At 41.9% G+C, this 27,983-nt stretch overlaps 1 protein-coding gene across 1 annotated transcript in view; it reads left to right on the forward strand.

Moving 5' to 3' along the window:
* dlgap3 (discs, large (Drosophila) homolog-associated protein 3) overlaps window positions 1–27,983 on the forward strand; it is a 126,681-nt gene that overhangs the window by 51,524 nt on the left and 47,174 nt on the right. The window contains exon 3 of the mRNA XM_069176282.1: window positions 9,588–9,662. The gene's annotated coding sequence lies outside the window, so the exon portion shown is untranslated. The remainder of the gene's footprint in view (window positions 1–9,587; window positions 9,663–27,983) is intronic.

The following is a 27,983-nucleotide window of genomic DNA, read 5'->3' on the forward strand; positions in this document are numbered from 1 at the left end:
TACAACATTCCTCATTGTCACAACTCTTAGCGGCACTTTGCTCCCATCCGCTAATTAGCGTTTGGTTGTCCCTCACTTTCCCTCCGTCTGTGTGTCTCTCTCTCTCTGTCTCTCTCTCTCTCTGTGGCGAGTATGCACGTAGGTCTTTTTGACATTTACAGGGCAATTCTCGTCTTTCCGGACTTTTTCCTGCTAATTGGTTTAAGCTGAATGTATACGGTGTCAGAAAACGGATGTTTAAATTCAGGGCAGAGTTTCTAAATGGGCTTTGTGGCCGTTGTGTTTTACACCAGAAAAACGTGTGTATACTTGCACTGTAATGAGACACAAACCAATGTGCATTATGCAAACGCAAATATGCAAATTGCAGCAGAGGCAATGAGTCTGTGACGAATGTTACACCCGGTGGTTCCGCCGGTGCAAGCAGCAGCAGGTTTTATGGCGTTTTCAAGATGAATAAACCCCTCTCTTGTTTGTGTTTTGTCAGTTTTTCCGTGTCTTTTGAATGAAAGATTCATCAAATGTAAATAGCAATGACAGCTCAGCGGGTGAACGGAAGAAAGAAATAAGTTTCCTCCTTCTCTTGTGATGCTTTCCCCTCCCTCTTCCTCCCCGTCTCTCTCTGTAATGGGGGCCTGTTTGATGGTGCATTTTTTTTTGATGATGTGTCCTCTTCCATGAACAACATCTGACCACAAGTGCTGTGTGCCCCTTTGAACGGCTGTGTTTTAAACTCAATTAGCATATGTGCACCGAAATACACACGCACGCACGAGCGCAAAAAAGCTCATTCACACCAGGCCCTGCCACAGATTAGACGGAAACACACAGACACACACACACACACACACACACACGCACACACACACATGCATGTGCACGCACCTGAGTGGTGAAGCTAATTTGCCCGAGCGGACCTGGGAGAAAGGAATAATGAGGCTTTGATGACTTCACTTGAAGAGACTCGCTGCTCACTGACATCATCTGTGACCTTAGCGTGACCCCGAGACTTTGTTCAGATTCACCCCCCCCCCCCCTTATGGAAATCAGCTCTCCTGATTGGTTTGGGTTCTGTGTGCCAGATAGAGTGAAAGGTGGAAAACTAATGTCACCATTTCTCAAAGCCTGTGAATCGGGATATGCTAGAGAGGAAACCCTTTTTTTAGCCACCCATTTGGTTCCCTTCAGAGGAAATCAACAGCTGATGCTTTTTGGAGAAATAGAAATCCAAAGCTCACTTGAAAATTTAGCTTGTTCACAGAACAAAAACTCCAAATGACTGTTGAAAGACATCTGAAATGATCAAAGATGGCTCTGTGCACATGGAGATGCCCTTTTTTCCGAGTGGTACAGATGGGGGGCAACATAAATGCCCCACTTGTTCTCATGCAACAAGAAATCATTAGAAAATTAGAAAAGGCAAAATTTTCTAAGGGAAATTTAAGTGCGCTCGCTTTTGCTGCAAACCACACTGTAAACAGGTTGTACAATGTTTTCCATTTGAATGGAAGCTCCAGTATCCGCTGAGGCATTTCAAGCCAAAGGCAGATAAAATCAGCTGAAGTGCAATCATTGAGAGGATTTGAAATTTTTGTTTAAGGGCTGTAAAACGAAGCGTGAAAGAAAAAAAGAAAAGCAGTTTCACTGTTATTCGAACAGTGATCAGTGAATTGAAATCAGAGTAGCGGAGATGATTTAAGTGCACTATAAATAGTTGGAAGCGTAGGTTGGCATGTAAGGAGCGACTGCAATTGAAATGTGTGTATTTGAACTGTCAGCTGTAAAAGTAAAAAACGTGACGAGTGGTTCAGTGTAGAGGCTGAAAGCAGCGGAAATTTGTGTTCAGGTTCAAGCGTAGATTGAAGATAGCTGAAGTGCGAGAACTGGAAATAGTCAGTGTCAGTAAAAACATCCATTTAAGAGACTAATCATCAAAGTTTTTTGTCTATATTTATGATCCTCCCATCTTTGTTTGTTCTGTGATGTGGCCTCGCCTGTACATGTCGGTGATTCTCTGTCAGCGTTGGACTGCCAGTGACCTTGAATGGAAGCCGATGATGGGATTTAGGATGACGCAGTAAACCTTAGCTGGAACCTCTGTGTCATATTACCAATACTCTGCCACTAATGGAGATCCTATTTCTTACCCTGAGACCGTCTGTTCTTAAATGACCTCTCTCTGCTTGCATCTGAACACACACAATTGCAAGTAAATGCATTGAAGCGCACACATGCACACACGCACACACACACACACACGCACACACACACACACGCACACACACACACACATACAATAGGGACAAAACCACATGCATCATTCATTTCTGTAATCAGTGCGCCGCCAGTATATTTATCTAATGATCCATAGCGAATTAGCAAGCTTGGAATTGGGTTTCGGGTGAAGGGACACGGATAAAGAATTGCATTTAAAGCATCATACGTGTGCGTGCACATTTTGAATGTCTCCTAACACCCACACATACACAAAATCGTATGCAGGTCTGACTGAGAGTAATGAGAAAGGTACTGATTGTTTGGATGCTCTGGGGCATTATTGTTACTGCTGTATATTCACCAGCAGCACTGAAATGAACTAATCATAACTATAGTTCATTCTCCGTGTTGCCAACTTGTGACTCGCGATAAAAGAGTGGAAATACTTTGTAGTCAAGCACCAATTTGTGTTCAGGTTGTTGCTTTTCAAATGTTAGTGCCTTGCTTTGCCTGTTACTCAGCGTCCTATCCTCACGTCCGAGGACAACCGAACACTTACAGGAGTAAAAGAAGATGCCGTCCGTTGGAAAAGGAGAGAGGAAAGGAAGCAAAGAAGGGTTTAATATGTTCAAGTGGAAGGTAGCATAAGGGTAAGAGGAGAGAGAGTGAAGGAAGAAGGGACAGTAATTTACTGTATCCAGCTGCTGCCAAGGAATCATCTAATTGGAACCAAGGGATCTTTAAGAGTCTAGGGAGGGAGGACGGACGAGAGAGAGAGTGCAGTGGAAATGCTCTGAAAAATGGTGAGCTGTCAGGTGAGTACTGGAGGGAAAGCTGGGCTCTAAGTGTTTTGCCCTGACCACAGAGAATACTGCGTGTGAGTGCACCCATAAAGATACATGACGGCGAAGCAAATTACAGCTGCATCTGGGCTCCCATATACACATATGCATCCGTACATTTATATCTGCAGCACAAGCAAGCCAAACAATCACACATGGTTCACTTGTCCCCTTCTGTTTCACACTTTAGTTGTTTTTTTTTATCCGGTCTTTCATCCACTCCCTGCCCGTCCCTCCTCTTCTGTTCAGGTCAGTGGTGCTGCCTGTGATTTATGCATGCAGTTCTGTGCCATCTTAAAAGCACCATATCACTACCGCCTCACTCTAATGTGGAGCGTGTCTCCAGACGTGCCTTGGGCTGATACATTCATTTGATTTGTGTACAGTCTGAATAAAGTTTAAAACTCACATAACAAGAGATGAGTGATGCTTGTTTAGCATCCAAATGCCTGTGCGTGCGTGCGTGCGTGCGTCCATGCGTGGAATTTTCACGTGATTTTACACATGCAAACCTTAAGTAAATCAGGGCCAAAATGTATTTGGATTTTGACAAAAGCAGGTGATGCATCTAATAAAATCTGCAGTCCCAATCTGGGAGGTCTGGGATTTTATTCGGGTGGGATCCAGCACAATTTGAGCCCTGGTGTTTGCAGCTTGGTGCATTAGTGATACTTAAGGGTTCATTTGTGGTAAGACATAAAGAAGTTATGGCGTAGCTTCTGAGCCTCTACACAAAACTACTGAATTGTAACTATGCTGTAACTGATATTTGCATTCTCCTAAATTTAACCTGGAGACGGGGATATTCCATCCGGACCCCACAAGAACTACAATTGGTCAACCTCGGCTACTTTGTGTTTTCTCCTTCAAGTTTCAGATGCAGTTAAAGACTGTTGAAAGTTAAAACTGCCATTTTCAACCGGACAAAAAGTTGTAAAAAGGCTTAGATAGAAAAAGACACCTAGAAAAGGTACATAATTATAAATGAAACAAGCACAAATAAAGTCACATGCTCAGTGTTGAGAAAAACAGGTCTTTCTGTCATTGCTTGTGTCACCACGTTAATGAAAAATGTAAACAGTTACTGTGAGTAATAAAACTGAATCCACAAGATGTTCTGATTATGTAGGATGCCATCTTGATACTGGCTAGTATGATAACTTCATTCATTTTTGACTCTCCAGTTCTCTCAAAGTGTCAAAATGGTTTTCAATTCAGACAAAGCCACAAGTTTGGGTGTCAAACTAATCAAATCTTCTAATCACAGCTATTCCATTGAAATGCATTGATTTAGATTGTATTGATATTGGTGTGACTGAAATCTTGGACTGAACGCTGCATGAAAAAGCATTGAAAGTCCTTTTCTTTTCATGTTTTCTACCTCTCATCAGAGTTTATTCATTTACATTCAATCTTATAACCTTTCCTCTGAAGCATCTATCTTTTAGTCTTTCATCATCCATCCACTACACCTGCATCAGCTTTCATGGATCACCTGGAAAAGTCAGCATTCTTCCCCGCCTGGTCTCCGCCTGACCCGCACGGTGTCTAAAGCGCCGTCATCTTCCTCGCAGCTTATTTAAGAGCCTTTCAGCAGACTGGATGCATCAGGCTTTTAAAGTATGCATGATCTCATAGAGATGTTATTAGCATGATCCTTACATGCATCATGGGTGGTGTGCTTTCCCCTATATTGAAAGATATGCGCTGGTGGGATTCAGGGGTTATGACTGAACTTCACTGTGCGCTGGAATGAGTAAAATGAGAACATTATATTCTGTATGGAGGGAATACATTTAACTGTTATTCAACTTTTCCCCCTCTGTCAAGCTTATGGAAATCCCCTATAGGGTGTTTGCAGAGCTGAAGTCAGTGTTCTGTTAATAGGATCTAATTGGAAATGGCTGGTGTTAAAGAAGTTGCTTGGGTTGCTTGAATCTAATCCTGTGGAAATCCCTAAGAAGTTATTAAAAATCTATGTGCGATGTCCTAAATGTAGGACACTGGTTCGCAAATGGAACTAAGCTCTTTGGGTTTTAGCAGCTGCCCCCGAAGTCGAGAATACAGCAACACAATGCTTTTGACAAAGGCTCTTTGGTTGGGAGAAATACAACTCTTGAATATTTTGTCGAGGTGTATTTCCTGTTCATTACAGCCTCAGAGAGTTGTGATGTCATGCGCAACCTTTTCTTACTTCCAACTGCCTCCAAAGAATCGTTTTGCTTCTGTCCTGAGGAAGGATGAATAACAAACTCACATCATGTTCTCGTGTCAGCCCTTGAAAGTTATGAGAAATTTCTGTGGTTGATGCTTGGACACAGATCTCGTCATCTCTAAGGTCAACATTCTTGTGTGGCCTGAAATGCATCGGAAATAAATTAAATTTAAAAAAGGAACAGGAAATGAATAACCCTAATAATACTCTGCATGGAAAAACAAGAAATGCCAACATGAATCATGTATGTGGTGAGGATGTTGACTTTTTTTTGCCTGGGACATGCGCCACGATGAGCCTCAATCTTTTAGCACAATATTCTGTATGTAGAAACCATGTGCATCTTTAAGACCCCTTAAAATTCAGCCAATTTAATCATCTATGGACAGCAACTTAAACTTAAATATCTAGCAAACAACAGCTGATCAAATCTGCCAATAACAGTCACTATTTTAGCCACAAACATCAATATTCTCGAGCTAAAGAATAAGGAGTTGGACTTTGTCTATGTCTGCATGAAATAAAGAACCAATGGTCTAAAAAATGAAGTGGGAATTTTGAATAATAACATACCACTGCTATGATTGGAAGCTAAGTATTACAAGCTCTTATGGCCTGTAGTTACATCATCTGTAAAAGCTAGTGTAATAGTGGTATAACAGTGAGGCAGGGCTGCTGTAGATTGCTGTGCGGCAACCTCTGTTCCTCTGGTCTCTCGTCGTTTCATGATTGCAGTGGTCAGACCCAACCCGCCCCCTCCTGACCCGGTATGAATGGGTCTTGCTGCTTGGCCCTGTGGGGAATCCTTGGTGCATGTCTGGCCCTAATTAATTCCCCTTCTGCAGCCTCTTGTTAGACAGGGAGATCGAGAGGGGAAGTGGAAGAGCGAGTGACTCAGAGAGAGAGAGAGAGAGAGAGAGAAAGAGTCAGTCAAAATAAAAGGAGGACTAACAAATATTGATTGAATTTGCATAAATAGACGCAGTTGTTTAAAGGCCTGCACGACCCCACTTGCTAGCACGGGAGAGAAAAAGCACGGGGGAGAAAAAAAATAAAGAGAGGCTGAATGAGGAAGAAAAGAGGTGATTAGAGTCAAGAGAATGCATGGATCTCCCGCAATGCGACATTGCACGGGCGTCTTAATCTAGCCTTCCCAGAGGCTGCGCCACTACCTGTCCACTTTGCAATTTGCACCAATTATTGCCCCATTAGTGAGTCCACTGTTGTAGAGTGGCATGAAGATAATAATGCTTTTCGGTTGAGTTGATCATCAATATAACAAGGTTGGATGAAACACCTGAGGAGGTGAAGTAGTCACTTCAGCTGTTCTCTCTATATCAGCGCCGGCACCTAATAAATGTGGCCTTTGAAACTGAGGGACGAGAGAGTGTCGTGCACGGAGGAAAGAAGAGAAAGTGATTGCTTTTCTCCTCCGGTAGCGGGCTCCTCGTCATCCCAGCGAGGTGAACCCTCAGTGGCCGGTGATTTGGGTAGTGACAGGGGCTATATGTGACGCTAAGAGTTGTTCAAGTGGAGAATGAGTCTAAATGTGCAAAAAGTGCAAATCTGTGCGAGCAATGGGAATGCATTTCAAACAGTGTCTGAAGAAATCGAAGAACTACTGCTAATTAAGCTGGAGCCATCTCTGCATTTTTAGAGGTTATTCAGAGGAGAAATTTGAAACCCACAGCAGTTGCAAATAAATGTGCTCCTCTAGCTCAGAAGAAAGAAAGAAAAAGAAAACAGATGAATTGCAAAACTTCACAGAAAAGCAAAGCAAGATTTGTGTCTTTACTAGCAAACAAAAAGCCTGGCAAATAGTGAGAATCCCAACCAGTCGTACTGTGAAACTTTGAAACACTAAAGATGTCTGACATGAGAACCGTTATTTAAGTTTGCAATACAGTGTATTAAATAAGCATTTGGCAATTTAACAAACCATGAGCTAATAATAAAAAATTTAAAAAAAAAACTCATTTTTATCTGTTGAAATGACAAAGTACAAATTTTACAATTTCAGTAGCAGATACTATTTTAATTTAAAATGTGTCATCTTTCAGCTTTTAAGACCAAAGAAAGAAGTTCTATCCCAAAGCACATTTTTAAAGGGTGTTATATTCTCACTGTTTGCCACTTCCTGTTTTGTTGCACATAAAAGAGAAGGCATAAGAAAAGGTGTAGCTTCTGGGCTACAGCATATCAACACACACATGCCTGGGTGTACACTAATTATCTGAAATGTCTATTATACAAATATTCTGCAGAGCAGCTTATGATCGCTTTCTCCTCATCTTTTATAATGACATAATAAACAGCAGACTCATTTAATGAATGAGGTTTGGTTTCTCATAATCCAAGCATTTTCCTGTTTTGCATCCACAATCGTTGACTATAGATGGTTTTATTCTTACATTAAACTGTTGTACTGTTAATAAAGATCATGTCAGTTTTACAACATGATGCAGATGTATTTACTCCCTTTGCTGTGGCCAATAATTAATTTAGTGCTCTTGTGTTTGTAATCTTTCTATCCATGACACCCTAATACCATAAATAACTATAAATCACTGCAGTTCAGACATCACTGTGTATTAGATACACACACACGTCACAACACAGTGTTCAGTCCAGCATTGATCCCAGAGCTAGGGAATGAATTTGCATCGACTATGTCTGGCGCGATCTTCTTTTTGACTGAGAGAGTCAACTTGAAGTGACTCGTTTGCACTCTTGAGCGTATTTACGAATTTGGCACCACGTTTTTCGGCAATAGCTGGGAGGCTGGTGGGCAGATGAAGCCGCGAGCGCCGCAAGTTTTTGCGAACCCGCGCACCCGAGGCCGTAGCGTGAGAAGGGCTTTACTGTGCACATACGTAGAGACCCTACACCGCTGCGTGTGTGTTTGTGGACGAGTTCAACTTCATATTTTTGCGTGTGAGAGAGCTAGCAGAGATGATCAGTGACCGTGCTAAGGGCTTTGTCACATCTGACCTATATTGGGTGAAAGCAGCTGGATCAGTGGCCTGCAGGGACGGCAAAAGAGTTGTGTTCTAATTATCTCTGCAGCTAGCGAGCAACACATCACACACACGCACACGCACACGCGCACACGCACACACGCACACACACGCACACACACACACACACATGCACGCATGCACGCACGCATACACACACACACACACACACACACGCGTGCACGCACGCACACACACACACGCACGCACACGCACGCACGCACACACACACACACACACACTTTCCAGCAAATCAATGGGACCTCATGAGCGCATTTGCCACGCTGTGCTTGACGGGCGACAGTGGTAAAATCTCCATGTAGGATTGGCAAAAAAAACAAAAAAAAAGCCTGCGTCGCCTGATGTCACACAATGCGTGTTAAATACCTTTTTTGCGATGACGGTCAGGAATGCGCGTGCCACGGCTCTAGTTCGCTCAGGTGATCGCAGCTGACATGACATCAGGGTCGCATCCAGTCGTCTCGCCCCGGGAGCTAACGCCGGGAGCTAACAGTAATCACTGTACTAATGGAAGGGTAATAAAGCATGTGAAACCCTGTGGCATCTTCTAATGCGACCGCAGTCAGCATTCAGCATTCAGCTCACAGACGCAGCCGGGGCACGACACTGTGCTCTTGCTTTTATCTTATTGTCACCATGTGAATGAAGACGGCCGCACACACGCACACACACACGCACACACACACACCGCGTCAGGTGACACAATCATTTTATGAAAGCCAGAGTGTTTTCCTTCTTCTCGTCTGAACTTCAAGAGATTTCACACACTCTGCCACCTTTAGGAGGCAATCGGTCGCAGCACGCACTCAATTAAGCCGTTAGCCTCTCGGTCGTCCCCTTCTTTCTTTCTTTTCACCTCTTTCCGCCCTTCTCTCGCAAGCCTTTATTTTCCGTGGCTAATTTCCCTCTGCACTGTTCCCCTCGCTCTCCGTTCCTCGCATCCTCCCGCCGTCCCTCCGTTCGCGGCTCGAGGGCCTCGTGCTCCTAAACTGGGGAGCTCAAGTGTTAGCCCGGCAGTCAGGGGAGCTTCTCGTTTGGGACCGACGGGCACAGCCGCACGTTTTACACTACGCCGCAGGCACCGCCAGGGACCCATTTACAGGTCGGAGCTTATGGGGACGGGTCTGTTCCCATAACGGAGGGAGGGATGTACTGTAGAGAAATAAAAGAAACAGAGCTAAATGCTTCTTTACCAGGTAGGCTGCGATCCGCGGATGTGAGCTTTTGGTAGGTCGAGCTCCCCTGACGTTTTTCTTTGTCTCTCCTTCTCTGCAGAGTGATTGGGACCGAATTATTCCGCCGCCCTTCTCTACCTAAAGACATGGAGCACCGTTTCCTGATGAGACTGTGGTGAGTCGAGAGCATGTACGAGCGCATTTGCACACCGGTGTCATTCCTGCGGCTACTTGTCACCTGTACCCACATATAAATCCCACTTCTGTCTTGCGCGTCCTTGAAATCCATCCCCCGGAGGAGCGCGCAAGTGGAACCTCTCAAGGATTAACCCACGTCAATGAAACAGCTCTAAGAAAATGGGAATCAGAAGCATTTCAGTCACTCAGCTTCATGGCCTCCAGCGTCTTTGTCTTTGATCTCACATGTGAAGCAGTATTGGCTGAGTTACTTCTCTGCAGATCTTTTGAAGCTGCCGTCCAAAGTCATGGCTGAACACTACGGTTTGAGGTGTACCTGCCGTGTGTGGGTTGGTGATACTGCTTTTCAGAGGCTGAGGAACGTTGGTGTTGAATGACAACGTTTCTGGTCTTTTATTTTGTTAAATGACTGATCATGAGAGTGAAGAGAGGAGAGAAAGGTGTCAGACGAGCTGGCTGGCACAGTAGTAAAGTAAAAAATAGCAGGCAGTGCTGACCGATTGTGCTGGCCCGAGGTTGTACTACTATTCTTAGCCTCAGTCTCCTCCTTTTCCTCCCTCTCCCCTCCCTCTTTCCTCTCGAGTCTTGTGTTACCACTGTGACGTCAGCGCTCTACAGTCCATCTGGTGTCTGGAAGTACTCTGGATCCATCCACTCTCTCCCTCTTTCTCTAATTGGCTAAAGCCACTTAACTGTCTTCTACCCATTTACCTCGCAACCATTTGTCACTCTATTTATTTACCCTTCCTATTCACCTATTTATCCATCACCCCTCTTTTCTGTCCAGAGTTGGATTTAACAGACAATGTGGAGCTCTGAAGCTTCCACTTAATTATGGGTACAGCGAGGGCCACTTACAGACTCAATGCAGTATGTGTGTGTGTGTGTGTGTGTGTGTGTGTGTGTGTGTGTGTGTGTGTGTGTGTGTATGTGTGTGTATGTGAATGCGTGCACGTTTTCTGATGGGATGGAAGACGATCAGGATGTGTTTTGATTCTCTATGCAAGTAAAGTTGCTGCGAAATTTTGCTGTACAAACCGTAAACCATTTGCATTTGGCGAACATGTCATGCCTGTCGTCATCATGAGGGGGAATGCAGTGCCCTGTATATTCACTTCTGTCAGATGTGTATGTTATGTAAGAAATAACACACACTGAGATGTCCTGAAATAAGAAAACAATGGAGTAGGTGGAGGTTGCTCACCTGAAGCAGTTCCTATATGCAGTCTTTTCTATGAGTATACTTAAAACCACTTGGCATAAATTGTATTCAGCTAAACTCGGTGAAGAATAAGTGCTGCTGCTATGATTGCTTGCCTCTAGTAGCCTGTACTTTCTAACTTGAAGAGGCTTTCGACCTATAGGACATTCCTGATGTTGCACTTAGTTGTTCACATGAAAGGTACCACAAACAAGTGTGTAACAAATATACAGTAGAAGGCTGCGAAAGTCAGATGTCGTTCAAAGGCAGTGTACAGCTGGCCAGTCACTGTGTGAGGTCGGTTCAATGTCAGATGATCAGTTTTGGAAAGTAACAAAAATCTGAAAAACTTATGTTGAAATGTGTGGGTGGAGTTTTGGAGTTATCCAACCACCCAACAAGCAATTCAGATAAAGTGTAATGCTGGCTTTAGCCCCTAATTACCACCTACCACTTATTACAACAATTGATAAAGTTTAGACTAACGCCGTGTCCCAAATCGCACATTTGCATGTTAACACTGATTTGAGTGAATCAGCGCATTCATACAAGCAAGTATGCAAACATGCAGTCAACTACAAGTACTCGGATGGTGTCCTCAAGACAGTCCACAAATTGATTAGAAACGAAGGACAGTTCACTCTCAACAGTCGCCATTTTCACTATAGAAGAAAGGAAGGGAACACCGACCTAAAGTGTTTTCCAAACTGTGGCGGCCGTGGATGCAGCTGTTGCAGAACATTGCACAAAAGTGTTTATTTTTCCTTGACTACCAACACACTACTTTTGGATTGAAAGCATTGGTGGTTTTGTTGTGTGTGTGTTAGACAGCGGGCTCGAAAATGTTCCCATTATTTTCAGTCAGTGCAAAACGGCAGTGTGCAATTTGAGACAACACTACCCTGTCAAAATTTAAATACTACACAAGTCCTAACATGTAAAATAACTATTGGTACGTTGAAATGGGATCGTATTTACAAGAGAAGAGTCCATATGAAGGGCCGCCTCCTGTGGTATTCACATCAGAACTTGAAGTAAATTTGTTGTTGGATGTTAAGCTAATATATTGTAATTTTTTCTTCATAACTTCATAACTTACATACAGTAATAGCCTATGTCTGAGGAAAATGTTGATCTTCCCAACGGCCTCATCTTTTCCCTCTGTGCCTTTCCACTTGAACGTAAGCCACGTAGACAGCAGCCGAGGAAAGTCCTAAAAATGTTTTAAATGACAGACAAATGGACTGACAATGATGTCCAGGCTTTATTGAGCTTTTATGCAAAGGAGGAGATACAATGTGATTTTCAATTAACTGTTGCCTAAGGAGTCCACCAGTGCAGTAGGAAAAAAAAAAGGGAAACTGAAACAAAATTGCATAAAATCAAAGATTTGAATAACCAAAGCAGGTCAGGCAGAAAAACAAGCAGGTGTTATGAGGCATTGGACACTATCCTCAGCCACAGACCTGCTTGCGAAAAGATTAAAGATAATGTCAGGGCCGCATTAAAATAACACAGTGGAGTTTCACTCCTCCGTTATTTTTGAGCTTTTAACCAACCGGAAGACGAATGGACTTATGCAACGTAGAATAAACCCACAGAGCCTGTCTGTTTTATAACCTCCTGTTCCTCGGTTGATGTAATCTCAAAAACATCTTCACCTTTTGTCTTAATAATATATTGTTGACAAATTAAGTGCAGCAAGAGTCACATCAAGTATTCCATTGTTTTCTTTTTGCAATGTTAAGTTACTATGAACCTAAAACCATAACTGAGCACATTATTCTCACATTAAAAGTCTTGCAACCCTGCTATTAGTTGTCTTTTAACATGAAAAGTATTATTTTTTTGCTGATGTAGCATAACACAGTTAGAATTAGACTGCAGTATTTATTTATTGCAGCTCATGACAAGTGTGTTTAATGAAACATGATTCAACAACTCCCTGAAAAGCTTTCGATTGATGTCATGTGAGTGGTAGTTTGGCAGAGATGAGTCACTTTGTTGTACTTGAAGATTGGTAACGTGAAAATAAACCAACTTTTATTTTAAACCTGGTCACCTTCTCTCTGTGGTCAATCGGAGGGTCTGTGGAATTTGTGCCGCTTTGACCCAGGTAGAGTTCATCACTCCACATTTAGAGCTACATGGTTCTTAATTTATCAAATGTACTCTCTCCAAAGGCACAATTAAAACATACATGCTGTCAGTGAAATTGCGAAACAAACAAATATATTGGTGAAAGGAGTGAGTTGGCTCCAGGACACACGCACACGCACACAAGCTCCACTTCTGAATGGGTGCCTGTGTGTGGCTACGCATACATTATTGAATGCATGTGTGTATTTGTGCTTACGTGTGGCTGGTGGCTCTGTGCCCAGTCGTCCTGCTGTCAGCGTATGGTTTCTAGGAGACTAACTTCAAACAGCAGCTTTTTGTAGCGCTGCCTCTCATTAGGAGACACATTAGTGTGTTAGTGTGTGCGTCGTTTGGTTCGTGATGGAGCAGACTGAAAGTGAGCCTGTAGGAGAGCAGGTTATCAATTGTGTTTCTCGATTATCAGCAGCAGATAAGATGGTTGAGAATCATTCTATCTGTGGCCCTCCGGCAAACCTTTTTCTCTACAACTGAATACAAGAGTAGTATTATGTGATTTACTTTCTTATTTTCACATATTGTACTCACTGGTACAGAATAAACTTCACTTTCATCATTATTCCATGAGGATTCTGCAGTTTTTAGATCCAAATAGTTATTTACTCTCGCTTTTCATATCCGAGCAGCATGAAAAGAGGACTTCTTTTGTATTGTGGACAGGAAAATGGACACAATGAAAAATAGATAACAAAAAAAACACATTATATTTGTCCACTATTTCTTGCCTCAACAGGCCTTTCAAAACCTCACTGTGGTGTTGTTAAGTTCAGAGAAAAAGCAACAACTTCAACTTGTTATCAGGAAATGTTGCAGAAAGATTCTGAAAATTATAAATAGAAGTGTCCCAAAACTAGTATGGATATCTCAGTTATTCTTTGTGGGAAAAAAAAAATTTTTAGTTTGTAATATTCTTTTTTTTTTTCATTGTCTGTCCATCTTCTCTTTCGCCGTTTTTAGTGTAAAACACTTCCTTCCTGTCTCCGTCCCTCTTTCTCTCCCTTCAGATGATTTATGGATATCTTTTATCAATGTTGAAAGCAGGGCTCACCTGTTCTGAACTACTTAATTCCTGTATCATATAGTGAAAGAAAAAAGGAGGGATAAGAATAAAGGGATTGCAAGCAATGTACAGTGTGTGTGTGTGTGTGTGTGTGTGTGTGTGTGTGTGTGTGTGTGTGTGTGTGTGTGAGAGAGAGTGTATGACAGAGAGGTGGAGGGAGGGAGGCAGTGACTGTCTCAGGCTTCACATGATTTAATCAAAGCCATCCATCACATCTGGATAATTAGACAGCAGCATGGATTGCATGACCAGAGCCCATCAGTTAGAACACACACACACACACACACACACACACACACACAGACATGCGTTCACACCCATCTCTGGTTCGACACAAATGTATCACAGCCGAAAAACAAGAGAGGAGTGTCCCGGCACAGTCTGAGGTTCAGCACCGTCTCTCTGCAGCCACTCACAGGACTGTTGCTGCTAAAACAGGTTGGCACAAAATGTAGACATAATCAGTCAGCGATTGGGAGCAGTTTGAGCCAGTCAGCCTGAGTTGGGCTCCGTCGGTGGGGTTTTCAGTTCTCGATGGCCAATTAAATGAGTAGAATTAGTGCTGGCAGTCAGAGAAGTCTCCGCCAAGCCGGATAATGACCAGAACACAGGGCCTCGCTGCAGGACATTTCAATAAAAAGTCAGTCAGCATCATTCAAGTCTCAACACCAGTCTTAAAATAAGTGGAAAAACGGAACAACTCTACTTACATCTAATGTAGCCTATTTTTGTGTTTATGTTTTTAAAATGAAAACAAGCAAGAGACTTTTAAAGCTGAAGTAGTCTGTAGTTTTTATATTAACTGAATTGAATTACTGTCTATTGTGAAAGGAGTTTGATGAACTTAATAATCACTTGACTCTGCAGTTATTCATAGCAATACATTGTGTTCCTACAGCTCTTAACTGGTTTGGTTCAGGTTTACCACTTGCACGACATAATTTGCAGCAGCAGGAAGCTGGTTTCAGAAAAAAATTCTGAAAACCCGCTATGTGCCATCCAGTGAGGACCAAATGGCAGGCAGACAAGCAGACAAGGACATAGCAGCTAAAGAGACAGTTCTTATTCTCAGGTGATGGTGAACAGTGGCCTGGCTCCAGCAATCAGCGACCAGTAGGGGTGGTTAAGTATGATGACATGAAGTAGTTCCAACAATGGCAGTAGAGGTAAAGATTTGGTGCACAGCATAGTGTGTGATGGTCAATACCGATTGGTTAAAGGATGCTCCAATAGTTTTAAAATTACCTTGAGGTCTACGCCAAGTAAGATGCAACGTCTGGAGACAATCCTTGATGGAGTGTATATTTATGCAGTGAATTTAGGTCTGGAACTCCAGGCAAGGTGAACATGAATACATACTGGACCAGCGTTCATCTGTTCAAGCAGTGCAGTGATATCCTCAGCAGACGCTTCTTATCTGCTGACTGTTTGCTAACAAGTTGCCCATATTAACACCATAAGAGATTCAGTTATCCTCCTTCTAACATGGCCAAAAGTCTTCTTTCTCTTCCTCCTTTCATTATGTTAACTCTCTAGGTTGATTCGGAGTTCCTGATGGTTTATAAAAAAAAAATATATGCGTGGTTATCACAGAGAAATTGTGGTAACACAAATAACCCCAGTTCAAATCTCCATGCTGTCCAGGCCTTCAGTTTCACCAGGATACATTGATTTAGAACTGCAAGCTAACACATGCACAGCAGGTGTCCAGTTTTGGCCCCCGCTCCCACGGGGAACTCTGAGAGGAACTGGGCATCAAATACTACCATTTTGTTAAGATCTGTTGATGCCTTAGAGATGCACACAAGGTGGCATCAGTTCAGTGACCATGTACCCTTCGAAGAAAGAAGTCCGCTATTGTTAAAGAGTGCTAAAGTTTGCATAGTGAGGAGGTTGGGTAGGGTTGGAAGAATCAAACACAGGACTTTCACCCAGAGGATCGCTGTTTGTATCTGTGTGAAACCAAAAGTCAATGTGGATTTACAGGTATTCCATGTACTTATGCAAGTAAACTTGCACAACACATCCAGCTTGCCTAACGTACATAAAGAAACTTGCATGGTAACGTTAATTATATAATTGATGTACTTATTTTAGCCCAAACTCTGATCTTTCCCTTAACCTAGTAGTTTTGATGCCTCAACTTAAGGCACTGTGTGTATGAGACACCAGTGTTCTTTGTTAAAACAACAGTATTTGATGCTCTGGGAATGAGAACAAATTGCCATATATCAAACGTAAATCCATACTTTTCAGCCAGGTTAAGAATTTTCAATGGCCAGTGTATAAAAGGCGATATTAAAAGCTGTCCGTGCTGGTTTTACAGCTTGTTACGGTGCTACAATGTGGCCAAAAAAATTCAACCAATGTTTGATGGTTAATTCAATGTGCTTAAATAATCCATTGTTTGACACCAATAAGATTATCTATATAATAAGACTGCAGTAATATACAGTATGCCGTAACATAGAATTTGTTTTCCCAATATAGTCAGTCCTCTCTGACTAATATTTGTCTTGGAATAACCTTCATTAGTGAGTCTTAAATACACATGAGACGGAGATAAGATGTTGATTTGGTATCTTTGTCAGGTCCTTTCTTGTTGATATGTGGTCTGACACCTCATCACAGTGTTTATTAAGCCTGTCTCTTCTGCTGGCTGTCATACAATAGTATTGTTCTCCAAATGTTGTGAGCCCATTCTGCCTTTACTAAAATTGTTTAATGATGTTGAATAAAGTCGTGTTGTGTCTCAGTAGATTGCTGTAAAATGTAAAAATTACTTATACTTATAGTGTAGTCAAATTATTGATTTACACAAATCAAACAAAAGGGAGCAAAGTTGCTTTAATCCTTCTGTATAAATGCTGATTATATAAAAGGAACTCAATAAGGGGTTCTGCCATTTACATGCACATCAGAGGATGATATGTATTGCAACTGCAGATTAGCAGTAATCCTGCCAAGATGTGTTTTTATTGTGTTAGCTCATAATCAACCAACAATGTGGCTCTTACGCTTTGAGTGATCCTGTTTTAATGGTGACTTTGTGTTTGCGTTGATTTGATGAGGGGGAGCTCAGTGCATCCACGGGCTCTCAGAGAATTTAAAACAATATCGACTAATGAATGTGTGCATACTCTAATGAATGCATGCAAGTGCTTATAGACCAAGGGTTGATCTTGGGTGGTAGCAGCAGTCTCTCTCCTCGCATATTCTCTCACTGATTGTGTGAAGGAGTGGCAGGAGTGCAACCCTGAGATTCAAGTTTATCCTCTTGATTTCATCTCTCTCTCTTTCTGCCACCTTCTCTCCTGCACCAATAAACACAATCGCACGTGCAAAAAGATGCAAATGTAAATCACATCCTCATTTGTCATTGTCACCTTATCTCTTCTTCAGATGCAATCTTTCTCGCTGCATTTCATTTTCAGTTGTGACTGTCGGTGCAGGTAATAGGATGGTTTGTGCCCAAGACAGATCGGATTTGTCACCAGCTGGTAAAGTGAAGTAGGTTCTGAAACTGTAAAATTCAACAGATTTAAACACTCTACACAGTGTGTGTGTGTGTGTGTGTGTGTGTGTGTGTGTGTGTGTGTGTGTGTGTGTGTGTGTGTGTGTGTGTGTGTACACATGTGTACATGCATGTGCTCATTTTCGCATGTGTGCCTGAGTTTTTCACACACGAGTGACTGTTTGTGTATCGAGTCTGCGGGGAAATGAAGGCAGTTTCAAATTCTAGTCACACGCAGCATTTATTCCCCCACAGTGACCTGTCCTGCCTGTCACAGCTGAAACAACATGTGCTTGCAACACACACACACACACACACACACACACAAATGGAGAAACACACAAACATGACACGTGCAGACTACGAACGCTGCCTAATGCGAACATCACATCACTCCACCAAAGTGTATTTATTCCTTGGTCTGAGAGGAACTGAAGTGCATCTCTTTGAATTATGCACACACATAATTGTAAGATAGCATCACTGTTTGACTCAAGTCTACAAATTCCCTTATGCCACTGACACAGCTGCAGAGTGTGTGAGTGACCCCATGTGTCACTGTGGATGAGATCAGCAACACAGAGTTTCTGAACATCCAACATCCAACTTACTTTAGGTGTCATTGTTTATTACCAGTGTTTCGTTGAGTCCCAGAGACAAACCCCAGGCTGGTCTGTCTTATTTAGAGGGAACAAAAAAAGAAGGTGAACATTCAAATTATCACTTAGCATGTGTTGATCTTTGTTACTTGTCATTCCCCATCTAGCTCCCTTCATTTCCTGCCATCTCTAATTGTTGACGCTAAAATAAAACATGACATGACCTACGAATACTTTAGTTCTCATATAAAAAAAAGATAATGGGCCTGACTATTAAAGTGAGTCCAAAGTTAGGGTAAACTGTAATTATTACAAATGCACCAAATAAGACTTCCAGCATGAGGTGTTGACAATGTTATATATTAACATTTTACAATACTAGAAGCAGTGCAGGGGAACCTAAGGTGACACTAATGTAACACGTTTCCCTGTTATCATTATGTCATTATTTCGTATAATTTGTTTGTTTCTTATCATTGTGTAATTGCATAGATATATCTGTATAGTTACATGTGTAGCACTCACACATTAAGTCTTTGTGAGTGTCATTGATTCACTGGAAAATTTGAACCAGACATCACTGACAAAATCAGGTAAGAGACAAACCGCATGGAGCAGCATAGAGAGCCTGTAATGAATGTATTGATGTTAAAAATGGCACGTTGCAGATATGGTTACCATGGTGAAAGCAGCCTATAGCAGACAACCTGTTGAATGAATGCAGAGAGAGCCCTGTGGTCATATAGCCTTGAGCATGTTGCACACGCATGGAAATACTCGACACAACCCAAGGTGCACATAGGAAACGGAGAACATTGACATTTTAGACAAACATGCGATAATGCACTCACCAAGGAATGATTGATTGATGATTGATTTTAATGTTGTGCAGCACATCATGTCACAATGCAAAGTTCCAGAAATTACACAACATTTCAAAGGAATGTTGTACATTCAAAGATATAGTATTAACCAAAATGCTGTTCCTGTACATCTTATTAAAACGAGAACTCCTTTACCTTATCCATAGCTTTCTCTCAGTCGCTTTGGTACAGTTTTTAAATGATCTTTAACATTTGCTAAATAGGTAGTGAATTTCACAAAATCATTTAACAAAAAGCACCACACTATTGTCTACGGAAGCATATTGCTGCCACGGCAGAAAAATACAAATGTATTATGAAGATGTTATTGTTATAACAAGATATCTTTCACGTTATCGTAAAATACAAATGTGCGATGTTATTACAATAAAATTATCTTGTTATAAAGATCTTGTTACAACGTGAAATGTTTCATCTTACAATATAATACGTTTTTCTAAGGCAGAGGTTATATGTCTCTCCAGCTGATCAATGATTATTTTCTGATAACAAACTTGACATGCTGTAATGTAATTCTGATCCATTTTTTGCTTTCTGCCGTAGCAGCAATACGCTTCAGTAGGAGCATTGCAAAACACAGAGAAGAATTAAAGATGTACTCTTGCAAGAGTTTGGGGAATTACAGGGCAGCATTTCTACACCTCCTGATGTTACTGTCTGTCGGGTTTCTCATCCACATCATCTTGTCTTATAATGCTGCGTAGAAATACTCTTTTGGAATAGCGTATCCATCATGTGCTGTGATGTCCTCACATGCCGCATCCGTAGCAGCCAGCAGGGTCATCTGAGTATGTGGCTATTATTCATAAACCTTCCACCTCCATCCTGAGCAGATCTCCTCAGCTCAGTTAAGAAATGGGGAATATAGTGTGGAAGGAATATCAGCATCCTGTAGTGAGTTACAAACAACTGCCTAAAGGTGAATGAGTGATGGAAGCTAACATTATCATTAAGTACCACATCCTTTGGTAAATCAGGCCCCTCTCATCATCATCATCATCATCATCATCATCATCATCATCATCTTCAGGGGCTTAGATGCGTGTAAAGGCACCCTAAGAAGGAGAGGAGCTGCTGTGTGTTATATGGTCCTGTGGTGGGAATACGTGTGCCCTGAAATAGTAGCACACATAATGATGTTCTCTGCCTGTTGGCTTGACATGTCGACAGTAGCTGTTTGGCCGATGACATTTCGCCTCTTATGAAGCTGAGGTGGTTCACTTAATTTTAGTTCCTTTATAGGTTTTTATCCCAGAAGATACAAAATAAGTTTGAATGAATTTAGTTTTGTAAACGATACAGTTAAATCAAAGGTATACATATGGCGTGTTCTTTACAACCACAGCACTTACTGTACTTTATTCCACTATACAATGTTGTACTGTAATGCACAGTCACTGTCTGCACGTATATGTTCCTCCTGATGCTGTAGTGCCTTCACTTTGTCACCATCTCACTGTTTCATGCTCATCTGGTGTCTTCTCAGCACCGTGTCGGTAGTTGAGACGCTAACAGGTTGGATAGAAAGAGGTTGTTGTTGTTTGTACTCTGTGTCTCTCTTTGTCTCATGGCATTGTTTGCTGTGACCATGGTGCAAACCTCCTCCTCCTCCTGTTGAGGTGTCAAAAGAAGCCCTATGACACCTTTGTGAGTAGTCTTGCAGTTCAATGTGGGAAAAATACAGTAGAAAGTAATGTTACAAGATCAAGGTTTGAAAATGTTCCTGTGTATATACATTGTATACATTTACTGTATGTATAAAATGCATGTGTTTGTGTTACATCATATGTACAGTAAGTATCTGGATAAAGCAGTGGCTCTCAACTGGTGGCGACCCAAAAGTGGGCCACGAGGCCACTTTGAGAGGATTGCGGATCTTTGTGGAAAAACTACAGCTGAGGTAAAAATAAAAACACTGTGACCACAACTGTGACCTTAATTTCAACTGGAACATGCTTACATGTGTTTGGCCTCTTCTAACTCTTCCTCTGTTTATGATTCCTACCCTTCCACCTCCTCTTCTTATAATGCTATGTTCTGTTTATACATTGTATGCTGGCCAATTTAAGGCTCATGAGATAAACCTCTGGGCTATTTTACAGAACAGTTTGATCCCTGGTTGATCTAACTCTTCACAGTGCTCTTCATTAGCGAAAGTGGAAATTGACTCGATGGCAATTCATCAATTCAGAACACATTTACAAGAAAAATAAAGTCAAGTACCAATTCATAGAAAATATGCTTGACAGATTATTACAACTGATTCAACCATTTTTCACGACATTACTTCTACAATAAACAAATGCCTAGATGTTTTGAGGTGTAAGTCTATTCTACAGAGAACCAGTGTAATACATTTTGACAACCAAACTGATATAAGCAGATGTTAAAGTAGGAAAAAGCAGACAGTTGATCATTTGCATGAATGTGCCAAAGTATTTTCAATTTTGTTCAAAAAAATTGAGAAATTGCTTTATATTTTCTTCACAAGTGACGAGATGATGTGGAGGTAGCTTTGACAAATTTGATTCTGATCTGACAAATGTACCAAAGCGACAAAGCAACAAAAACAAATCTGGATTGATCAAGTGTTGTATTTTTGTTTAGATGGCGGACTCCTTATGTATGTAGCGCTACTGTCAGATACGCTGGTCTTCAGTGAACACCTACGGTTGGGGGGTGCTATGTCGTGGATTTTCTCTTTATCTAATTCTTGGTGAGAAAATGAAATAAAGGTTCTGACGCCAAATGTCTTTGTTGTCATTTATTCCTTGCAAAGAAGGTGTCACAGTCACACAGAGTAGAAAGTGAGTGTGAGAGTGAGACCCTGGGTACAGAAAACAAGAGCCTTTTATGAGGGAAGTTCTGCTATGTCTGTGGTGCAGGTGGAGAGCTCCCCCTGCATGGGAAGAATGCTCCTGTCTGGTTCCCATTGTATTCCCTAGTGCCGGAGGAACCATTCTGTACCAGGTCGAGGTCACAATGTGTTAGCAAACAGAGAATATACGTATCACACAGAATATAATGGTTCGGAGAATCACCATTGAATGCTAGTTTAGCTCTTGGTCACTTACTGCTTGCTCATTGGTTTTAAAAGGAGCTGTGCAACCCCAGCCTGATACTACCAGACCCAAATTCACTGCATGAATAAATGGATCTGGCCACTTGTGACCTGGGGATTGTTTCCAGTTGTTGCATCCCAGTGGTTTAACATGGGGTTAATTTGGAAACTTTTGGAGCAGCCTTTAACCCATCAGCTTTGACTAACATGCACTGTACCTTATGTGCCGAAAGTAATCCACTGCTGCGTTGCCATGACGACCATGACCAGCCGCAGAGCTTCTAATAACTTCCTCGCCACTGTTGGTAGATTAAACAACGTTTTGGTCAGATTAAAAAATGATTTTAGGCTTCTGTTAGACTTTATTTCATTTTCAGCAACATAACGAGTCGAGACATTCCCCTGAGTGTTTCCTTCGCTTCGTGTGTGTGGAGGTCCATGTGTGTGGAGCGGGGTGGAGTCGTCCGTCATGAAACACATAGACAGGACAGAGGAGACGTGACCATCAAATAAACTGAGCTGAATACTTGTAGAATACAGCAGCTTCCAGCCATGTTTGTTGCTTCATCAGCTGTACCGTTGTAACGGTATGACGTCATTACATGAACAGGTCGGAATATTGCCTCAGAATATACTTTTTTTTGATCGTATTTGGTATCATAATCATACCGGTACTATCGGGAACCATACGATATGTCACACCCTTACTCAGGATCATAAACTATAACATAACTCTTTATACCTGTCTAATATGTCTTTATATCGGTCTAAATGATTTATTAAATGGCTCTGTGTGTTTAATTTGGTTATATATTCTAAATATAGAAATGCAATACCAAACCATGCTTATTTTCTTTTGGGAAAGACCAAAAGTAAAGAAGAGGATTAAAAGAAATAGGGGTGAAGATTTACTTTAAGACAGGACATGACACAGAGCAGAGAGAAGAGGGAGTGCCGGGCATATAAAATGGATCACTGATCCACCTGCTTCCCTGACACTTTCTCTTCTCTCTCACTCATTTTATATTCTATCCTTTCCCACTGCCACCACATGCATTTCTTCTCCCATATCCCCCTCTTCTTTCTTTCCTCTGTTTTTTAATTTGTATTTATTTATTTTTTTTTATCTCCGTTCCCCTGACTGTGCCCTGACACTCCAAAGCTCTGCTCCCCTCATTAACTCTCTTTCATGGAGCTGCAGATGACAATAATTGGTTTGAAAACAGGAGACAATGGGATACAAGGATTATCCCCAGCTCACACCCAGCACCCCACGAGGACATCGTTGCTCTGCATCCTCCCCTCCACTTCCTGTCCTTGGCTCTCCTGCAGACGGCGGCTCTGCTTGCCTTTCTTTTTGTGTGTGTGTGTGTCTTCTGTTTCATGATTGCACTTACTCGTTTGCCCTCATTCACCCCCTGTCAAACTTTTCTCTTTACTCTCTTGATCTTAACCACGCACATCTTATTATCACCCTTTCTTTTTGGGCCTCCTCTAACCCCCTGTCCCCTCTTCTCTGTTCATATTTGCTCACGGAGCTGTGACATGAGTCCCCATTGGGAGAAATCATCTGCTCTTGCCAGAAGTAGAAGTGACATTACTGACACAATCGCACGCACTAAAGACAGAAAGAGAGTTCTGTGAAAGGATAATGGCATTTGATTAAACACTGACTGATGTGATGTCAACTTTCCAAGGAAACCATGAACCTGTGGCAAAGTGACGGAGGGAAATAGAACAGAGGGAGGGCCAGGAGTGTGAGGGGTGAGGCGGGTGCGATATGAGCAGAGTTGGTAAGGAGTGATAGGTGAAAATTAAAGAAAAACAAAACAGCAAGGTGCACCAAGTTCACCTCATGCAAAATAGCAGTGAAATGTCAGCCGTTGTCACGCTACTCCTCCTCCCCGCTCTCCATCGGCATAGTTTTCCCTCGTCATTCTATCCCTCCGTCACCTTCTCCCCATCTGTTTTCTCCTCGTTTCCATTTTGTCCTGAAGTCACTCTCTCTGTTACTGCGGCTTATCCCTCCTTCACTCCCTCTCTCCATCTACCCTCTCTCCATCTCTCCCATCCGGTGAGGGCTCTTAGGTTTCGGCTGTAACTGCTTCAGTGCAAGCGATAATGGTTTGTAATTCACTCCCAGCTCCTTTCTGCTGGTCAGAGGCCCACTCATGTACAAGCAGAGGGGAGTAATCAATGTGTGTGTGTGTGTGTGTGTGTGTGTGTGTGTGTGTGTGTGTGTGTGTGTGTGTGTGTGGAGAGGGTGCTTTTGAGTTTGTAACACTATTTCGGACACAGCTGTGAGTGTTCCTTTATTCATACTGATACATGCATATATTTGTTTGCATTGAGTCTGATCTCTTTCAACCATTTTTCCTGTGTGTGTGTGTGTGTGTGTGTGTGTGTGTGTGTGTGTGTGTGTGTGTGTGTGTGTGTGTGTGTGTGTGTGTGTGTGTGTGTGTGTGTCATCTGATATGTTGCATAACCCCCTGTCAAAATCTAATTTCCCTTCCATCCAGAAATAATGAATGCACACACATAAACACCCCCCTCTCACTTTGGCACCACAGAGCAAGACTCCCATACACTCCCTCCCTGGGTTATGAATAAAAGAGGGATCCCATATGTGTCAGCTTGTAAAACTAGATCACCAACTGTGGGCTCGAGGAAGTGTGGAAGGCCCACGGGTGCCCCAGGCCCTCCGGGGTGGGGGTTGGGCGTTCAGGCTAAGAAGGACCAGGCAGACTGTCCACTTTGAGATGCCCACCTCAGGGCGACAAACACACAGTGGGGACTGGAACGGCCCCCGGGGAAGCATGGCAGTAATATCTACGCTTCTGTCTATAATATAACTGCCCTTTTTTTTTTTACCCATGATTGCCCTCATACAGTTGAACTATTTTGATTTTCTAACTGAGTGTGTCTGACTTTTGTCTATGATTCCTTATCTACAACTGAGTGTAGATGGACTATTTTCTGGCTTGTTTTCTAAAATGTCAGAATTTTCAAAAGCTGCTATAATTAACATTTTCTAATTAATAATAAATGGGTCACTTGAAGAGAGTTACCACGCAACTCTGAGTTCCCCTCAGCTTTACTGAGCTATGTGCCTCTCAACTTGGAATTTATTGTTTTAGTTAAATGTCACTAGACTGTGGTGCCTCAGCAGGAAACACTTTTTAGCTGTAAAAAGGTCTAAAAACCCACAAATCAAACATAGGGTTTGGCAGGGCTACTGTGTGGCGGTTGTCTGAAAAGCCAAAGATATGAGGGTGGATAGGAAAGTTCTGAGACTGCTAGGCTTCCTGAAGCATTTCAAGGGTCTCTTGACAATTTCTAGAGTCTGACACAAAATTGTACATCCGCCGTCTGCTAATGCCCACAGAGAAATCGCAGAGGCACCCGGACTGCACAACACAACGGGAACAGGCACTGAACTTTCTGATCCACCCTCGTATTTCCCTCGAGAGTTCGATGCGACCAAAATAGAGCTAAAAACAGATTTGATATAGAACTTAAATTGACTTGTTAGACGGATCAATAACTCAATATGAATATTAATGTTGCTCTGCTGGGTTTGTATGATAATAATGTCAGTGCTGTGTTCAAAGTTTGTTTTCATTCTCCCTCCATTGCCAAACAAGCAGATGTAAGTGACTTGTGGAGACATTTTTACAGTGATACAGTGCATTGAGATACCACTGTGGTACCTTCCTTCTCAACCTTTCAATACTTTGGATATGTGAGGGAGGACGTTCTACATAATATTTCTCGCACCCTGGCGGTGACAACGGAAGAATGTCTACAGGGACCAAATTGGGCTGTATGGGCTATTTCTATACTTCAATCATTACATTCCAACCTGCAGATGTCAGACAGGCTGTCAGTGAAAGTTCAGCGTCACTCAGATTCATCCAAATGAATCTCCAATATGCTCCAAAAGAGAGTCACCCTGAACGCTACTTTGTCTGCTCAGCTCGGTGGAATTTAAATCCAGCATATTGCCAATATGGCTAACTTAGTTTGTATTTTAATATTGAGAAGAGTAAGGTTAAAAAAAAAATCCAACAATGAAGGCAGGCAGGTTTTCTGGGCTTTTTAACAGAATTGCAAAAAAAATTAAAGAAGTCGGCTTATTCACTCTTCTGTCAAGGTTTAGCTGAGAGGATTGACACTACTCACATATCTGTATGCCAAATATGACACAGGGAAACGTAGGCGCTGCTCTGTCCAAAGGTCATTTCACTCTTTACTTTAAAGAAATGAGATATAATGTGGTAATAAATTAGCATTCGGGTTAATTCTGGCCAGAGCTAGCTGTTTCCAATATTTCTGCTGAACGAGCAGCTGCTATAGCTTCATATTCTTTTCATACAGACATGAGAGTGATATCAACCTTTTCACCCAAATATCAGCAAGTAAGCAAACAATCTTACTTTCCAAAATGTCAAATTGTAGAAGATGAAGTCCCTTAGCCTTATGCTGTTATTCAGACTTTTCACATTAAGGGATCTAAATAGATCAATATTACACATACACATACTGTGTACCGAAATCTCCCACCTCCTCGGTCCATACAGCTTCTCTGATGCACTTTTTGATTTAAGCCCACAGATTTGTTTTCTTTCCAACAGTTAGTGAACTTATCAGGCTCTGACATGGGTGTGTTGTCGCTGTCACGCTGCCGGTCCTTCCCTCTGCTGGCGACAAGGTGGAGAGTTGCTTTGTTTGTCGAGATGTGCTCAGCAATTCAATTTCACAGCTCCGTCTCAGAGGAGAGCGTGAAGAGCATAAGGAGAGAACGGACAGTAATTGAAAGGCACTGAAGCTCATCCTCCGTCCTCTTCTTTGACTTTTTTTCCTTTTGTGTCCACCTCTGTTATATATTTGTGTTTTTCATTTTCGTCTTTTTTTTCTTTTTTGGACAATCCATGTAGATATCGACAAACTAAACACACAATGACACACTGCTCTCCCTCTCTTTGTCCCTGCTTTTGTCAGCAGCAGAAAGCTGCCCCAGATTTGTCCTAAATAAAAGTGTTTTGATCTCTGCCTACCTTTGAATCAAAGCTCTTTAATCAATATTTGACATACCTGTGTGAAAGCAGAAATAAATTTGCATAAAAAGTACATTGTTGCACATTAACCCAGAGATTTTTCACAGTTCCGATTTGTAGAAAAGTCTTCTTTGAAGCTTAAAGAAAGGAGCACTGGAAATGTGTCGTTTTTCAAACTTTTTACCAGAATTCCCTCCATTAACAATGAAAATTACACACATTTTGTGTAATTGCCACCTTGAATTGTACTATTATTCATGATAGTACACTCTGAAATGCTGAAAATCTAATATAATTATGTAATTATGCTGTAAAAGACTAAGGTCAACAAGTTCAAGCTCAATTATATTTTCAATAGCTTTCAGTGGCTGCTGATGTTCAATGTTTGTTTGAGTCTTTGGTGAGTTAAATATTTATTTTGAGCGCTGAAAAGCAATAAAAAAAGATCCACAGTGAAAGATTATTTGTTTAGTTTGTTGGCTTATCTGGGCATTGGTGCTCCATTCATTGTGTCACTGGAGTGTGAACCAACAAGGGCTTTTAGTAGAGTGTAACTAGGCCTGAATGAATGTTTTGGCTATGATTTTGGCCACAGAAGAGAGAAAGAGAGTCACGCTGCATAATTCAGAAGGGATGGAAGATTATGCGCCATCTGTGTCCATATCCCGGTGGCCCTGTCAGAATTGATCCACAACCCTTGACCTTTTCAGAGTGCTTTCCACCCACTCTGTCGTGCGCACCGTGTTAGTGTGCAGGCATGCGGGT

The sequence above is a fragment of the Embiotoca jacksoni genome, unplaced genomic scaffold, assembly GCF_022577435.1.
Source record: "Embiotoca jacksoni isolate LCO1_2020_lvr unplaced genomic scaffold, fEmbJac1.0.p SCAF_7, whole genome shotgun sequence".
Classification (NCBI taxonomy): domain Eukaryota; kingdom Metazoa; phylum Chordata; class Actinopteri; family Embiotocidae; genus Embiotoca; species Embiotoca jacksoni.